The sequence below is a fragment of the Callorhinus ursinus genome, unplaced genomic scaffold (assembly GCF_003265705.2).
Source record: "Callorhinus ursinus isolate GAN/ISIS: 27379988/994484 unplaced genomic scaffold, GSC_fseal_2.0 scaffold62, whole genome shotgun sequence".
Classification (NCBI taxonomy): domain Eukaryota; kingdom Metazoa; phylum Chordata; class Mammalia; order Carnivora; family Otariidae; genus Callorhinus; species Callorhinus ursinus.
The window spans coordinates 4,008,562-4,027,278 of record NW_027397124.1 but is presented as its reverse complement, the minus strand read 5'-3'; the positions used below and the strand labels follow the sequence as shown (position 1 = coordinate 4,027,278).

The following is an 18,717-nucleotide window of genomic DNA, read 5'->3' as shown; positions in this document are numbered from 1 at the left end:
TTCCCGGTGCACATTCTGAACCTACTTGAAAAATTTGCCAAGACAATCTTTGCTTGCTTTTACTCGATGTTTGAAACATCGAGTCTTGAAAATTTCCACCGATCATTTTCTCTGAGATATTTTAAAAATATTTCTCTATTAATATTTGAACTGTGTATATCCATGCGTTCCTAAATGCCCACTGTGATAGTCATTCTAAGATGGTCTTAAATGACACCTGTTTTATGAATTCATGCCTTTTTGTGATTCTGTCCCCTTGAGTGTGAGCTAGATGTAGTAACTAACTTCCGACATATAAAGTATGGTAAAAGTGATGGTATAGCACTTCCTAGATTAGGGTACAAAGGGACTGTGGCATCCATTTTGGGTGTCCTTTCTCACATTCTTTCTCTTGGAACCTTTGCTCTGGAAGCCAGTTACTACATTGTGACATGTCTTACGGAGAGGCCCACGTGGCAAGGAATTGATGTTGTCAGCCAAAAGTTAGTGAGGACTTGAAGCCTGACAATAGCCATGTGAACAAGCCTGGAAGCGTATCATCCCCTGTTTGAGCTTTAAGATGACTATAGCCCCAGCCAAGACCCAGACTGTAGCCTTGTGACAGACCGTAAGTCAGAGAACCCAGCGAAACTGTGCCCAGATTTCTGATCCACAGCAATGGTGAGACAATAAATACTTGCTGCTTTAAACCACTAAGTTTTAGATCATTTGTAATACAGCAATATATCCATTAATCATGAACTTGTGGGATAAAGTTATGGTATGCCCTTATAGTAGGATATAGGTCAGTCATGAAAATGACAAAGTAGAAGACTATTTAATAACATGAAAAAATATTCACAACATACTCTTATTTGTCAATAGCAGATTGTTACTAAATATCTTGTACTATGTAGTCCAAGATATGTATGAAAAATACTGGGCTCATTTTCACCAACACATGTGTGCAATATGGATGATGGAATTTATGGCTGGTATGTTTGTTATTTTACAAATTTCCTGCAATGAATGTAAGTTAATTGTAGAGTCAGAAGGGAAAAAAACATACTCTTAAACTGCACACACAGGGCAGACCTCAAACTTGGTCCTACTAGCATTGTACTTGAAGTTATGAGGACATTTGGGAGTGGATTTCTTTTTTTTTAATTTATTTTATTTTATTATGTTATTTAGTCACCATACAATACATCATTAGTTTTTGATGTAGTGATCCACAATTCATTGTTTTCATATAATACCCAGTGCTCCATGCAGTACATGCCCTCCTTAATACCCATCACCAGGCTAACCCATCCCCGTACCCCCCTCCCCTCTAGAACCCTCAGTTTGTTTCTCAGAGTCCATAGCCTTTCATGGTTCATCTCCCCCTCTGATTTCCCTGCCTTCATTTTTCCCTTCCTGCTATCTTCTTCTTCTTCTTTTTTTAACATATAATGTATTATTTGTTTCAGAGGTACAGGTCTGTGATTCATCAGTCTTACATAATTCACAGCGCTCACCATAGCACATACCCTCCCAATGTCCATCACCCAGCCACCCCATCCTTCCCACCCCCCATCACTCTAGCAACCCGCAGTTTGTTTCCTGAGATTAAGAATTCCTCATATCAGTGAGATCATACAATACTTGTCTTTCTCTGATTGACTTATTTTGTTTAGCATAATACCCTCTAGTTCCATCCACATCGTTACAAAAGGCAAGATTTCTTTTTTTGATGGCTGCATAATATTCCATTGTTATCCATTCATCTGTTGATAGACATCTTGGCTCTTTCCATAGTTTGGCTATTGTGGACATTGTTGCTATAAACATTGGGGTGCATGTACCCCTTCGGATCCCTACATTTGTATCTTTGGGGTAAATACCCAGTAGTGCAATTGCTGAGTCGTACAGTAGCTCTATTTTCAACTGTTTGAGGAACCTCCATACTGTTTTCCAGAGTGGCTGCACCAGCTTGCATTCCCACCAACAGTGTAGGAGGGTTCCCTTTTCTCTGCGTCATCGCCAACATCTGTCATTTCCTGACTTGTTAATTTTAGCCATCCTGACTGGTGTAAGGTGATAGCTCATTGAGGTTTTGATTTGGACTTCCCTGATGCCGAGTGATGTGGAGCACTTTTTCATGTGTCTGTTGGCCATTTGGATGTCTTCTTTGGAAAAATGTCTGTTCATGTCTTCTGCCCATTTCTTCATTGGATCATTTGTTCTTTGGGTGTTGAGTTTAAGAAGTTCTTTATAGATTTTGGATACTAGCCCTTTATCTGATATGTCATTTGCAAATATCTTCTCCCATTCTGTCAGTTGCCTTTGGGTTTTGTTGACTGTTTCTTTGGCTGTGCAAAAGCTTTTTATCTTGATAAAGTCCCGATAGTTCATTTTTGCCCTTGCTTCCCTTGCCTCTGGCGATGTTTCTAGGAAGAAGTTGCTGCGGCTGAGGTTGAAGAGGTTGCAGCCTGTGTTCTTCTTTAGGATTTTGATGGACTCTTGTCTCACGTTTAGGTCTTTCAACCATTTGGAGTCTATTTTTGTGTGTGGTGTAAGGAAATGGTCCAGTTTCATTCTTCTGCATGTGGCTGTCCAATTTTCCCAACATCATTTGTTGAAGAGACTGTCTTTTTTCCATTGGACATTCTTTCCTGCTTTGTCGAAGATTAATTGACCATAGAATTGAGGGTCCATTTCTGGGCTCTCTATTCTGTTGCATTGATGTATGTGTCTTTTTTTGTGCCAGTACCATACTGTCTTGATGATGACAGCTTTGTAATAGAGCTTGAAGTCCGTATTTGTGATGCCACCGGCTTGGCTTTGCTTTTTCAACATTGGGAGTGGATTTCTAATTAGCTGGAGGCAAACCAATGGCTAGTACTGCTTTAAACTCAAATTCAACATTGCAAATGAGCAGTTTATTTAAAATAAACATTCATTATTTAGGAGGATCAAGGAATGCCTTCTGGCATAGGTGACATTCAGCACATCAGAAATATCCTTGATACTTTGGTTGTGCTGGTTATTGTTGCAAGATTCTAGGCACCTACACTGACACCTTGCTAGAAAGTTCATGTGGCCCAAAAGGAGGGTACTCAGACCACAGCTGGCCAGTGAGTAAGAAGCAGAGGAGGTCTGTGAAGACTAAGTGTTTAGGAGTTGGTTTTGAAACTGCTTCTTGCACTAAATAGAAACTTAACATTTCTAAACGATTCCCATGCTAGTTTCCTCCCAAGTAGAAAAACACTGGAACCTGTCTGTTGTAGCTCAAGACAAAATCTGTGCACCATAATTAAATAGCTGCCACAGCAAAGGGAAAAGACTTTGGTGGTTTGCTCCTAATAATGATTTTAAATTCCTCTAGGACCCATTCAACTTTGTGGAAGACCTATTGGATTTTGGAAACAGACATTATGGTGATTTGGCTCAAACAGAAAGACAGGCTTTTTTTTTTCTGACAGTTCCAGGATTTTCTTCAGTTTTGTGTCAGTATTATTTATGGTTGACTTTAGTTTCTCTGAAATACCAATGCGGAGCTCACTTAAGCACAGAAGGAACAGCTTGGGTTAGTAACTGCTGGGGAGGAGAGTAGAGGGAGTTCAGGCGCTGATATCAGATGGTGGAGTTTGTTCTGCATCCTACAGTTAGGTACCTCTGTGACCTTCCAGACCTCAGTTTCCCTTATCTGCATCAAGAGTACTCATTTCATAGGAGCGTTAGGAAGAGAAATTGAAGTGATGCTCTTAGAACCACGTCTGCTATGAAGCATGTGTTCAACAAATATACTAACTACTTTGGAGACTTATCAATAAATGCTTAGTGGAGACTTTCCTGAAAAAAGGCTTAGTTTTAATGAGCAGATTTAATCCATGGGAAATATTTTGTAGAAATGGAGGATTTAACAAATTTTTAGATTAACAATTTTTAGATAACAAAATTTTAGATGATCAAATTTATGATAAATTGATGGAGTTGGAAAGAAAAGTGCAGGGAGGGTAATGCAGACTTGCTGGATATTGGGTAAAACTCAAATTCCACAGTCCTTTGGACATGGGAAGTAGGGCTCATTACCATGGATCAGGGAGGTTTGTAAAGTTCCCAGGAAGCTTCAGAGGAGGGAATGGCTATAAATGTGCCTGACCCCAGGTGACCCTAGCCCAGGAAGTTACAATAGCCTCCCAGTTGGATCAGGCCAGAGGTCTTTTTTTTTTTTTTAAGAGAATGGGAAAGGCAGTAATGTGGGAACTGGTTAGGAGAGGCTGTGGCCACTGCTACTCTGAACTCTTCTGGAAAGAGAACAGAACAGTTGAATCACTTTAATGAGGGTTGCAGGTTTCAGGATTTAAACCAGTTTCCGCAGCTGAGAACCCATGCAGACGATCCAGGAGTTAAGAGCAACAGGTCAAGAAGATAGATGGAAAGATGGACTAACTGTTTTTTTGTGCAGTCTAGTGTGTTACTGTTTGAATCTATCCTTTTGTATTCTTGTGAATCTTCTTTCCAATTTTCTTCTAAGAGTCTTTGTATACGTTTAGGGTTGGGGCATGTCCTTACCAATGGACCAGAGGACAACAACCAGAGTAATATGTGCATACTTTGCACCACATGCCTCAAGTATATCATCTCAATTGATTTTTGCCGTGACCTTGTAAAGAAGAGACTAGAACACTCATTTTACAGATGAGGCATCTGAAGCTCAAAGAAAGTAGACAATTTGTTTGAAGTCATATAGCTCAGACATGGTAGGTTGAAGTTCAAGCACAAATGTACCAGAGTACAATGCCTATACACTTTTCTTTACTTATTCCAGGGTCTCGGAGGTTAGAAAGGGAATAGTTTATGCCCGAGGAATCCATTTGTCCAAAAAATGCTAGGACTTTGTTTTGTTGTGATCATTTCTAAAGCCAGGTCTGTTCACAGAGAGCTCTAGTCATAGTTAACTGGGTGCTATCTTCCTTCATGGAAAGTAATTAGAACTCTTCAAAACCACCTGCGATGTAAGTGACTGTAGGGATGGGACCTTGAAGTGGTTTGTGGTTGCCAGTAAACGCAGTAAGGATAACAGTGAAGCTCACTAGTAGGGAGGAATGACAGAGCTTCTGAAACAGAGTTTCTGAGAGTCCGGAAGGCCTACATAGGCAGGACGACTTAGTTTTCTGGGGACTTCATCAATCCGCTCCCAGCTACAGGTTTCAGATGTACATGCACATATACTTTTGAAGAAGTTCAACTGATTTATTTGCCGACAGATGCTCCTATCTACAAATGGGCCAATTTCCATTTGAAGTTGAAACAGTTATGTAGAAATTGCCATGATTTAGTCCATTCACTACATGAGCAGAGGCTGTCTAAGTCAAATTAGGTGTTTAATTTTCTTCTCCATTTTATTTCTATCTTTAGTTTCCTTCCAAAGATGTATAACCAAAAAGTTAAAAGAAAGAAAGAAAGAAAGATCTCTTCTCTATGTATATTTTATCAACACAGCTTCAGCTTGAGATCCCTTGAGAAAAGCCTTTCAAGACAGGCAGAATGATGTCCTTTCTGCCACAACATAATTTTCCAGCTGCCAGGGGAAAACTACATATTGTACCCTAAACAACAACCAAGAGAGACTAGATAATCACTCCCTAAGGGCACTTGCTTCAGCTTCCCTCAAAAAGGCTGTAGAAACAATCTTGAAGTCACTATTAACTCTACATTTTAAAAGAGACAAAATGGATTCCTGTCCTTACTTATTGGAATGGCTGTAGTGCGTTTCGCAGGCGGGTCTCCATTTTTATTTAACCAACGATAGCACAACTGGTCTAAAGCATGGGAACAGCGAGAGTCGGGCAGATCACATCTGGGCGAAGATTAATCTTAACGGGAAGAAAAGTCTGTGGAGGGGTTCAAATTTCTTCCTTGGTCTTTCTCCCAATATGTTTTTGTAAGTGCCTGAATCCTGTGATATCTATAGCAGTATGTGTGAAAACCACATGTTTTGATGCAATACAACTCTACACAATTCTTATCTGGAAGCTTATAAGAAACACATGCAACTTTCTTAGAAGCACCCCCATTGAGAGCAAGTGTAGCCTGAAAAGGCTTCTTTTGAATTTGCTCAGACCTCAGAGTTCTGTGGACCAGCAGTGACCCAATCCCTCCAGTACCTGCCAGGTGAAAACTCAAATGTCCTCTTTTCTTTTTTCTTTTCTTCGCTTTCCTTTCCTTTCCTTTCCTTTCCTTTCCTTTCCTTTCCTTTCCTATTCCTTTTCCTTTTCCTTTTTCTTCTTTTCTTTTCTAGAACCACACAATACGCATCCTAAGGGGCTTTGCAAACTGGCCCGGAGTGGCCCTGCCCCTCGTGCCTCCCTTCATGAAACCCTTGTTGGAGGACTCACAGTCGAGCTGTGGCAACCTCTGACAAAGCCTTCCAACATCCCCGCCAGGGCTTCTGCTAAAACCCCAGAAGTGGTTAGCACTATTTTTATCAAGTGCAAATAGAAAATAATAATTTCCTCAGGATACACATCCTCTTAGCACAGGAAAAAAAAAAAAAGTTCTCGTTTTGACAGAAAAAAGAAAGGTATAAACAGAGTCAGTTGAGAGCTCGCTCCTTTTTTTTTTTTTTTTTTTTTACGTTGTCTACTTTCCTCCGATCGCAGCGGTGCTGAGACTGTGCGACTCGAAGGGGGTCTCTCGAGGTGGCTCAGTTCCGTCCCAGTGGCTTGGATGCCCGCAGATAGGGATCTGTCTCATTTCTAAGCCTGCCAACAATGGAGCCTGCCGACCTCATCCTGGTACCTCGTCCTGGTGTGGAACAGCCCTGGCCTGGCAGGAAACGCGTTCCCGGCCGCTGCGGTCCGCGGCCGCCTTCTCACGACACGTCCTTGGGGAGGTGGAGCATCCCCGCTGCCGCCCGCGTGTCAAGGTCCTTCACAGACTCAAGACTCAGAGGCACTCATTTCCCTTTGCCAGACCCAACACGGGAAATTCCTTTCTTTCCCTCTGTCCTTTTGGGTCCTGCGATCTCAGTGGTGTTTTTGGCTTGGCCCCCTGCCGGATGGCCCTGCGGCCTCTCCTGAAGGGGGCGTGCCTTGCTGGGAAGAGCCCCCCCCGGGGGGGGGGGGCCCTCCACCAGGCTGGGATTCTCAGATTTGTATTTCAGCTCCAGAAATAGCTCCGTTCACTCAGGATGGCGATGAGATTTTTTTTTGACTAGCTCCTAAAAATAATGTTAGCTTAAAGTATTCAATTTTGTGTACCTGTGGGAGATGAACTGCACATTTCCCCACAGAAGGTGATATGCACAGAAGGCCTGAATCTATTTGCTGGTCTAAATTGTGGCTGGGTTTTTGAAGGTGAAGAACAGTTACGGTAGAGTTAACTTCAGATACAAACAAAATCATCAATTGCTTCTCATCTTGTTCTGGTGATAATAATATGAGAAACATAATTTATTATCCTGAAATACTAAAATTCGACATAAATGGGTCCCCACATAGATTGATGAGTCAAATCAAACAGAAGGAAAGAAACCAAATAATTGCTAATGAGTCTTGCAAATGTCCATGGAACTCTTTGCACTCTTTGTTAATGGCAGTTAAAGCCCAATGTTTATCCGCTATTTACATAGCTATTCTGGAGCTGTGTGGGACCCTTTATCCAGTTCTGAAAAAGATCTGGGTGTTCCCACTCTGGAGTTTATATTCTATGAAATTTGGTTCTGCATGTGCTGAACAACTGCTTGGCATTAACTTCTCATGTACGAAATATAAATTACTGCCATGTCGAAGAGACCTTTTAGGTGTAATGTCAAGTTTTGGCTCTTAGTTGGATACCCCCACTCTAGAAATGAACCAGTGAGACCATTCCAGATTTTCCAAGCGTCTTAAATTAAGGAAATTCCAGCTCACCACGTGAAATCCTTTTGCAGAGAAAAGGAAATATGGCCCAAGCTGGTGACTTATTCTGATAAACAGCTTGTAAATTCCGGGGGAAAAAAAATCAGGAAGATCATGGTTGTAAATAAAAGTGGTAACTGAGTGCACTCAAAATATTCTTTTTGAAGGTTTAACTTATAAAAGGGAGCACAATAGGTGTAGTTTTAAAAAATAAATATTAGTTACATTTTTAGAACATTTACTTCCATGGAATAAAAAAGGTAAGATGTTATCTAATTAATTTTTATAAATGAGATCTGGTCTGGTAGGCAGTTTATCACCACTTACAAATGGATAAAAGAAAACGGAATTTCAGCGTCTCCCCGAGGTCCTAAATGACTCAGCGGTGGGATGATGAATTCGGACCCACACGGAAGTGAGGGGACTAACACCCTATTCCTTTTCTGAAATACATTATGGAGAAGCCCTCCAATGGACCAAAGGCACGTGAGAGTTTTCTGGTGTCCTTTGTTTCCCACTGCTAGGTGATGAAATTATTCATCCAAAAAGACAAAAATCACAATATAAAGACTGAATGAATTTTGGAGAACGTTAAAGCCAGTTCTCTCCTTTCTACAGATAAAGGCAAATTAGGCCTCAGTGAGATTATCCCCAATCAGGCATGCATGCCTAACTCATGCCTACAACATGAGTCTTCTGTCTCTTCCATGCCATTGACTGAAGGCCACAGTGAACAAAATTTCATTTATGGAGTAATAAAATAAACTCAAAGTCCATTTGGGCCAGGATGGCTCTTTTCTTCATGTACTTGACACTTCTGGTGCCTATTTTGGGGCTTACTGTTAGAAGTGTTCATAGACCATCCATAAGGTACCCTATGTTTTTTTTGGTAAATCAAAAGTAGTTTTTATGTTAGATGTGGGGGCAGATTTCATCTATTAGCATAAAACACTATCATAAACTTCCAATTCACCGCCCCCCACCCCAAAGGCATTCTATTTTGCACGTTGTTCGCAATTGCTTGCAAGGAACATGCACCATGTGAAAAAGTAATTACTGTCTTGCCTAAGGAATGAAGCTGATTCTATCAGCTTGCCGAGGCTTCTGCAGAGAACAAGGGAGCAAACCAGGGCTTACTAAGAATGCTGCAGGGTTTTCACCTTTTGAAAACTCATTCTTTTCTAATGATTAGGTATGGAAAAAAGTGAGCTAAGGATGGCTTGGCAGTTTGCTCAATAGAAGCTCTGTAATATCACCTCCCCGCGTCTCCTTTGATATAGAACCAGCCATCTGTATTGACGGCTTCTCTCCCTTGTTAATAAGTTATAAATTGAGCAACATAATTCTTCCCATGTCTCAGACTAGTCAGCCAAAATACCATGTTCAGAAATTGGCTGGCTGTATGTTATAGCTTGTCTGTCATCACTTTCTTTCATTACAGTCCTGTGGTTGGTTTTTGTAGACTTTCAGGACCTATTCACTAGCGGGTCACTTAATTTGGGTGTATGCTCTGTGTTCTTCGGGGCTTGCGTTAGCCCGAAATGCCACATTCCACAACTCCGTCCAGATGATCACGGAGCATGTAAAAGGGCCAGTGTGGAGGTTTGCCAAGGCTGCTTCTGTAGGACTTCTCTCTTCACAATTGATCAGATTGATCACATGGATCAACTTGGTCTGTTGTGTTGTCATTGCACAGAAATGGCCCCTTCTTGAGGCGTGTAGTTCACTCTCCTTTTACTTCTGAATATATCCCAAAGGAACACTTACAAGGTCCAGTAAGAGAAAGGACTTTGCTTTTGATTATCCTCTGTTGGAGCTCTTCAGAAAGGAGTGCACAACCTTTTAAAGGGAAGACTCTTCGTCAGTGGTTGTATTTAGAAAGGGAGTGCGTTTCTGTGTTAACCGGAAGATTGGAATAGACAGTTGCGAAATTTCTTCCGAAGTTCAGATTTGCCTAAACTGTGCCAACAGTTCAATGTAGGCGAGCCGAGGGAAGCTGATAAACCTAAGTGGAAGGTTTTTGTTTTATTAATATTATTATTATTATTATTAGTTTTACCTGAAAAAGTAACAGCGTTCTTCATTGTTCTTTATTTTTAAAGATTTTATTTATTTATTTGAGAGAGAGAGGGAACACAAGCAGGGGGAGTGGGAGAGGGAGAAGCAGGCTTCCCACAGGGCAGGGAGCCTGATGTGGGGCTCGATCCCAGAACCCTGGGATGATGACTGGAGCCGAAGGCAGACACTTAACTGACTGAGCCACCCAGTGAAGAGCGCCCCTCTTCATTGGTTTTGTTGTCATTGAGACAGTCATATGGGATAAGGGTTTTTGTTCTGGAAAAAGAGCCAAGCAGGGCTGTTGTCTGGTGTGTGGGAAATCAACTTATGTCGTGACACACGTTGCAGTTGCTTCTGAAGGAGCCGCCCCAGGCGGGTGCAGCCTTTGCTGAAGGAAGGAGGCCCCACTGGGCAATTCAAGGCAGAGATAAGAAGTGCCCGATCTATGGACCATCTCCCCATATGTTGATGATGCTACCCTTATCTACAACCGGCAAAAACAGGTAATCATTGCATCTCCTGGATGAGGTGATAAACAACTCCAGTGTCGACCGGTAGAGCATATCTGTGGGCTTCCAGTTCAAGTCAACCGTGCAGGGAGGAGGGAAACAGAGGAAATACAGTTTCATTTCCCAGTAACTCCCCTGACCTGAATTAAGGTGGGAACTGAGGAAAACATCTGTAAAAATAGCAGCATGCAAACTTCTGAAAGATGGGGCCATGCCCATTTAACTGTTTGAGTCCTAAACACTTTCTGGTTACTGTACAATGAGTGAAAAATCCTCAGGGATAAATCAGAGCTCTAGAATTTCCGATGATCTCTGCCTAGGACAAAGAACAGCCGCCATTCTATAGCAGGCCAATTTAAGAAAGCTGTGCCTGAACACCAAAGACAATGGCAACTGGATGAGAAGAAAAGATCCAAATGTTCTTTCTCAGACAGTCATTATTTCATTGACTTGATCCCTGTCAGCCAACTTCAGCATAATTACAGGACAATTTTGAACATATCAAAGACTCTTCAGGGTATCTATTACCACTGAAATTTTCTTCAAGCCTTCATAAACACAGGATTAATAAAGCAATTTTGAGGGACTATAACCTTAAGCTGTGATTCAAGTGAATGGGAATTAGTGACACTAAATATCAAAATGATTTATATATGTACGTGGGGTCACTTAAAAGGGGTGGGGGGCTGCTTAGCCACTAGAGGAGACCTGAGACCTCACTGTTTGCCTGTGTGTATGTGGCCTTGTGTCAAGTGTGGAACTGCGGGCCAGTCCCTCACCATCCTGGGCCCGGTTTTCTGATCTGTAGAATGGTGCCACCAAGGTGCGCCCTCCCTTCCTCCGCAGGCTTGTGAAAGCAGTAGTCAATTATTATCTGCACCCTGGCCTGTGGCTCGCAGAAGGTCCCCTAATGGTAGAGAAGTGAGTGTCTGAGTGTTAAAGCGAATTACCAAGGATGCTTCCATGTGTAACACTGTAGGCAGAGCTGATACTTCCTGGACCGTGTGTCCCAGCTCTTCCTTCAACTCACAGCCCACACAATGCCCCACGTCCACTGGGCCGTGGCCAGCCCTACAGCGAGCAAGCCCATCAAATGCAAACATCCGGAGGTTTTCGACTCTCAAGTGTCTTACAGAAAATAGAGCCAGGAGCTCCATCTGGCACTCCATTTGCTAAATGTCCCATTGATGTCAAATACCAGAAAATGTGTCTGTTTAAAATCCCGGGGAATAAGATTTCCACTCAGCAGCTTTCTAATGGACACGCACCACACTCTGTGAAGCAAAAGCCCTCCGCTGCGTGGGCTTGTCACAGGCCCTTGCACACCAGCTCTCTGGGCCTCCGCTGTGAGGCACGCAGACACGCGGTGGAGGGAGATGGGCTGCTCAGCTTCAGGGGCGTATTAATATGCCGGATGCCGACAGAGGGCAGTGTTGCATATCTGCAAAAGCCCCGCGCCGGCAACCTAACAAGACCACCAAAGCGCTCGACCTCCGGCCTTCCTCCTCACTCCGGCACCGGTTTAATAACAAACAGGAGCAATCAAAACAACTGGCCCACGAAAACTCGGACTTCCGGCCCAAGCTCATTATTGCTTCATCACCACTTTTATGTTGCTAGGGGCTTCCTAATAATTTTCAGTTGTTCCTTCCCAGTCCTTTCCTGCAGAAGGCCACATCCATTAGCCTCACTTTTCAGAAGACAGGTCCGGGGAGGCGAACTGGATGGTGTGAGTCATTCAGTCCAGAACCAGACAGGGCTAGAGAGAAAACTTGGGGTTTTTGCGTTCCAAGCTGGGGAGTTCTCAAAATGGCACCGTGCTGTCTTTGAATGAAAACCATCGACAGCCTTCATTTACTCTTGATTAATTAGGGATGGTCGTCTGGCTTGGCAGTTCACTGGGACTTCACAGATGGGTTCTCTCCCTACCAGCCCCTGACTGCCGTTTATCTCCTTTAAAGTTGCTAACTGATGACCAAACCGCCTAATTAGGCCTCGTCTGCAGCCCAAAGAAGGAGTCAGGGAGGGATGGGAAACAGACCCATAAAATCAGGCCAAAGAGTGAAACTGATTCAGGCGTTCAGGAGTATTAGTGCTTCATCCCTCCGTGTTTCCTCCCTACTATTAGCTAACTGAGAACAGATTGTCCAGAGCTGGGGAGCTGTCAGATCTTTCTCCTGCACTCCACCACCATTGACCCCTTTAGTCCTACACAATCTCATTTTGCAACCCACATTCTGAAGGCATGGAATCATTTTTTGGCTAATCGCATATTGGCTTTGGTGTCACCTACACACACAGCCTTACTGCTTCATCTGAGGCCTGGTGACACGTTCTATTATGTAATGTGCTGGTAGTCGAGTGAGACTCAAACCCTGCCTGTTATGTATGAAGTGTCATCTCTAAAGATTTATTTATTTATTTATTTATTTATTTATTATTTATTTGCGAGAGAGAGAGAGAGAGAGAGGGAGAGAGAGAAACAGCATGAGAGGGGAAAGGGTCAGAGGGAGAAGCAGGCTCCCCGCTGAGCCGGGAGCCTGATGTGGGACTCGATCCCAGGACTCCGGGATCATGACCTGAGCCAAAGGCAGTCGCTTAACCAACTGAGCCACCCAGGCGCCCTGAAGTGTCATCTCTAAAGCGGAGACCGTTTCTTGCAAAATGGCATTGATAAATTGATAAGTGGAATTCACTGACAAACAGCCCCATAACAACGCAGTATCCTCTCATTGCTGGTTTCTCTCTATTTTATTTTATTTTTAAAATTTTTTATTGTTATGTTAATCACCATACATTACATCATTAGTTTTTGATGTAGTATTCCATGATTCATTGTTTGTGCATAACACCCAGTGCTCCCCGCAGAATGTGCCCTCTTTAATACCCATCACCAGGCTAACCCAACCCCCCTGCCCCCTCCCCTCTAGAACCCTCAGTTTGTTTTTCAGAGTCCATCGTCTCTCATGGTTCGTCTCCCCCTCCGACTTACTCCCCTTCATTCTTCCCCTCCTGCTATCTTCTTCTTTTTTTTTCCCTTAACATATATTGCATTGTTTCAGAAGCAGCTGGTTTCTCTCTAAAACACCGCTAGGCGAGAGAAGACTTTATGGCCTAAGTAGGTGCCGTTATATATTCTGGAATGACAAATTAGAGTGACAAGAATTTGCAGGCAAATCCCGACAGTAAGAGTGTACTTGTCCCTTGTCACGGTGGGGCCCGGTAGAGTACAAGGGTCAGGCCTGGATGATTGGCACATCAGGTAGCAGGAGTATCTGATTTGAGGCTGTGAAAAATTTACCTCTCTGGTGGCAGTTCTGTCTGGCACCTCATTCAACCACCTACAAAAGACTGTTGGCCCCCAGATAGGCGAGTGTTACTTTCGCTCTTAGTAAGCCCTGTGCCAGTCTTGGGGCAGTCGGAAAGGGTGGAGGGGAGCTCAGTGCTTTGATGGCCCCGGCCTGGTCTAAAGGGACACACCCAAGTCTGAAGGGTTTGTGCCCACATCCTTTCCGCTGCAGCTGGGTTACTGGTGGCAATCATCCCTGCAAGATCAAGATCTGGCGGACGCAGCACCAATTAGAACTGGATCTTGATAGAAATGTGCCATGTACTTATTCTTCTTATTTTAAATCCATCCGAGGGATTCAGAGACCACTGGAAAAACATTTGGCCCAACGTTTGTACAAGTTTCTCTGATCCAAAATGGCACCTTGTATCCGGGTGCCTTGGATGCAGCCACTGTTTCATCTCAAGTCATCCTCAAATGTCACCCACGAAAGGACTCCTAAAGCTAACGTAGTCCAACCTCTCACCTTGTGCACAAGGACACTGAACCGCAGAGAAGTGTCATGACTTATCACCAGGTTGTGACGATGTGCGGTATAGTCTGCTTCTCAACTCCGAAGGGCTCCAGTTTGACTCCTCCAGTCACCGCTCAACAGAATCTGAGTCTTTTTTTTTTTTTTTTAAGATTTTATTTATTTGTTTTAGAGAGAAAGAGAGAGTGTGTGTGTGTGCGTGTGGGGGCTGGGGGTAGACAGACGGGGAGGAAGAGGGGGAGGGAGAAGGAGAGAGAATCTTGAGCAGACTCTGCACGGAGAGTGAGCCTGTCGCAGGGCTCGATCCCTGGACCCTGAGATCATGAGCTGAGCCGAAACCAAGAGTCAGACGCTTAACTGACTGAGCCACGCAGGTGCCCCAGAGCGTCCCTGAATCTTGCATTACTCTTTGCTACTTTTTGAATTATTGAGAAGATGACATGGATGAGCACACATGTTTTAGTGTGCCTCAGAATTGCCTGGAATATTTGTTAAAAATGCAGACTCTGGACTCTCTCCCAATACTCCAGCAGAGATTGGCATTCAGGGTTCCATGGGCCATTCTCTGTGGAACATAGGGAGACAAGTGTGAGTCTTGCTCTTGTGGTGGAACAGCCACAGGCAGGTGTCTCTTCACTCTGTTTCCTAGTCTCAGCTCAGCCATCAACAGATATGATCCTGAGAGTGTAGCTTCCTTTGCTGAGTAGGAATACCGCTGAGCCTTATTCTCCTTACCCCCCGTCTCTGTCACTCTCTCCTCTGGATCTTCTCTTCTCTGCTCCCTGGGCTCTAGTCAGGACACAGAAATACACATCCTATCTGGCTGTTTGCCTTGTCGTGCCTATGGAAGGTCTGGCATTGAGGATGAGTGTGAACCCATGCCTACATTACAGAGCAGAGGCCGGAATGCCAACTTGCTATGCTCTGTTGATAGGACAGGAAGCGACAAAACTGGGACTTTCATTCACGGGCTTCTTGGTGAAGGTTACATGGTATCCATAAAATCCAGGGCTTCTTGGGGCACCTGGGTGGCTCAGTCGGTGAAGCGTCTGCCTTCGGCTCAGGTCATGATCCCAGGGTCCTGGGATCGAGCCCCAAGTCATGCTCCCTGCTCAGCGGGGAACATGCTTCTCCCTCTGCTCGTGCTCTCTCTCTCTCTCTAACAAATAAATAAAATCTTTACAAAAATAATCCCGGTGCTTCTTTACGGTCTAACACTTACATTGTTCATGTAATAGAACACATTTATAATTGGCATTTAAGTACAAATATGTAAATATATATCTATGCCAGCCCAGTAAGGCTCAATGTATTGTCTCTAATTTCTAATTCTGACCACAACAAATTCCATTTTCTCTAGAACTAGAAAAATTAAAGTCAATGACAGCAATGAAAACATAATTCACTAAGTAGTTTCTGTTGTGCCCACAATTTGAGTTATTTATATTTAAAATTACATACTTCAAAATATTTCAATACTGTCCAAACACTTTATAAAAACCTATATTTCTTTTTAAAAAATGTCCTGATTTTGTTTATTGAAAGGACAAAATTGTAATCAAGGAAGACTGAAGAGAAAATAATTCACTATTCAAATACATCAGCTGACTTTATTCTTTTTAATTTCCTTTCTGTCCTGCACGGCTGTACTTGCAGTTCCAGGAGGTGTGTTTTCTTGTCTCAGCCTAGCTATTAACAAATGTGATTCTGGGAAAGGAGCTTAACTCTATTTATTTATTTTTAAAGATTTTTATTTATTTATTTGAGAGAGAGAGAGCACGCACAAGCAGGGGGACGGGCAAAGGGAGAGGGAGAAGCAGACTCCCTGCTGAGCTGGGAGCCCAACCCAGGGCTCGATCCCAGGACCCCGGGATCATGACCTGAGCCAAAAGCAGACGTTTAACTGACTGAGCCACCCAGGCGTCCCAGGAGCTTAATTTTAATAAGTGGGAATAAATGTCCAGCTTATTCATGTCCCTGGCTAGTTATGGGCATCCATAATACAGGGTGAGAATGATTTACATACTCTGAAGCACCTTAGATGCCAAAAGGATTGTTATTTTGATCAAAATCTCTCATTTCATGATGACGTTCTCCATCTCTCCAAAAGCTGCTGACATCTGTTTTTAGAGGATGGCAAATACAAGGTAAAATGAAGAAAGATAAAAGGATCTGCAAAGATTTCAGAGTATTTGACCCAAAGAAGAAAAAACTGAAAATCTACTTAGTATTCTCAAGTATGTGAAGGCCTATGATAAAATGAGAGTGGAAACCAGCTGTTACCTATCTCTGCAGAGGTCAAATACAGACATTATGGGCTTCAACTAAAGAAAGAAACTAATTTTTTTTTTAAGATCAACTTCCTGACCGTGGCAATTTTTACCAAATAGGAGGGGCCAGATTAGCACAAGGTCTTTTGCCTTGCATCTCGAAGAATGTAGTGTTTATCTATTGTCATGTATGAACTGCTCCGGAACTTCGTGGTGTAACCCAAGCAAGCACCCTTTTACAGTGCTCGTGGAATCTGTGGGTCAGGGATTCAGACGGGCACAGTGAGAAGGGCTTGGGTCTGCTCCACAGTGACTGGGGGCTCAGTTGGAAAGATTAAAAGAGTTGGGAATAACTTGCACGGTTGGGCTGGCATCGTCTTTAAGTTTCTTTACTCACATGTCAAATGCCTGGGGTAATGCTGGGCATCTCTGTTTATATAGTATGGAGACCTCTCCATGTCATTACTGCACGTGGCATCCCAACATGGCAGCTCAGCGTGGTTGAACATCTTATGTGTGACTCTAGGCTCCAAGAACAAGTTCAAAAGCTGCACAGCCTTTATCACTTAGCTGTGGAATCATATAAATGTCACTTCTGCTCAACTAAGATGGGGAGAGTACTCAGAATCCAATCCAGATTCAAGGGGAGGAAAGGCAGACATTACTTTTAACGGAAGAGTCTCAAAGAATTTGTAGCCATGCTTGAAAACCAACACAAGGACCTGACTGTAGTTCATTTACTTATTCACCTAACCAGCATTTGTTAAGCACAGATTCCAGGCTCTAGGTTGGGAAAACTAAAAAGAACTCCTGCCTTGAGGAGTTCAGAGTCTGGTCGTGATGGAAAAGACAGCCCCGAGTCAAGGTGACACACTTGGAGAGGGACCCTGAGAAGCCCATTTGGCTTTTCTGACACGAAGGCCCATTGTCTAGGACTGAATGCTCTAGGGAAAAAAATTCCCAGTCCTTCTGAATTCAACTGAGCTACAAGTAGTTTTTCAATTTGTTTTTATTTCCACCCTTTGGCTTGTGCTTTCTGGATTGTGGGCTCTGGGATTCTTAATCTTTGGCGACAAGTCCCATTCTAAATGTAAACAGATGGAGAAAGTACCGGCATGGCCGAGCATAATACATTCTAATGCACTAACATGCTGACACTGGTTGGGCAAGTGTAGCTTCATTAAACAATTGTGTTTGCTCAGCCCTTTCCAGGAGGGCTCAAAAGTTTCACATCAGGGAGGCACACAGCCCATGCCTCTCTCAGGGTCCACCCGGGAGAGGCTGGGTGGCACTGTTTCAGTTCAGGAGACATTTGTGCAACAGCCTGTGTATGAGCTTTCAGGGGAATATCCTACGTTAGCCACAGTGACTTTTAATCATCATTTCTTTTGTGTTCTCCAGCCTTTGGACTTTTTGCCGTACAATTAAGCAACCTCAAACCAGTCTCCTACTGCCACCACTTAAAATAACTTCATGACTGAAATTGACCCCATTGCCAGGCTAACCATACTTGACTCAGAACCAGTTTTCTATTCGTTCTGTCTCTTCCTATCCTTCCTCGTTGGCACAGGAGGGATTGCATGAGCTCAGTTCACCTTCTAGCCCAGTAGCATGGTTTTCTTTGCTTTGCTTTCCTTGGTCAGGGCCAGAGGAAATAGCACTCTATTGCTGGCCGTGAAGGGATGTCTGCCCAGAAAACCACTTCTCCAAAAATCTCTCCCTCTGGCCTGGACAAGATGTCCACCACTGACTGCCACTCTGATAGTCTTTTGGCATAGTCGCCTCTAAAGAGTTCAGGAAAAGTCAAATGTCCTCTGGTTAGGTGTGTTAACTCAAGCAATAGTGGCCATAATAATCAACATTTACTGAGCATGGAGAATGTGCCAGGTACTTTGCTGATCTCTTTCCTTGCAATCTCTTGAAATCCCTATTCTGTGAGTGGCAACTTTGAGGTTCCATCACTATTCTTATTCATTTCCTAGATAAGGAAACGGAGTCTTCTGGAGGTTAAATAGGTTGCCCTAGGCACTGTGGATAAGTTATCAGAGTCAGGATTTGAACCCAAGCCTGTCTTACCCTAAAACTCTTGTTTACAGTTTGCAGCTACGTGTCTGGTTGTACTGTTGGCCAAGCCAGGACTCTGGGAGTTTGGCATACCTGACAGACATGTTTTGGTGGTGAGGGCTAGGGG

The 18,717-nt window shown here is 43.4% G+C and overlaps 1 long non-coding RNA gene across 1 annotated transcript in view; it reads left to right on the top strand.

Annotated features, from left to right (window-relative positions):
- The first annotated feature begins 10,294 nt into the window (after positions 1-10,294).
- LOC141371253 (uncharacterized) overlaps positions 10,295-18,717 on the top strand; it is a 77,242-nt gene continuing 68,819 nt past the window's right edge. Inside the window, exon 1 of the long non-coding RNA XR_012376053.1 lies at positions 10,295-10,429. This is a non-coding gene — a long non-coding RNA (uncharacterized lncRNA). The remainder of the gene's footprint in view (positions 10,430-18,717) is intronic.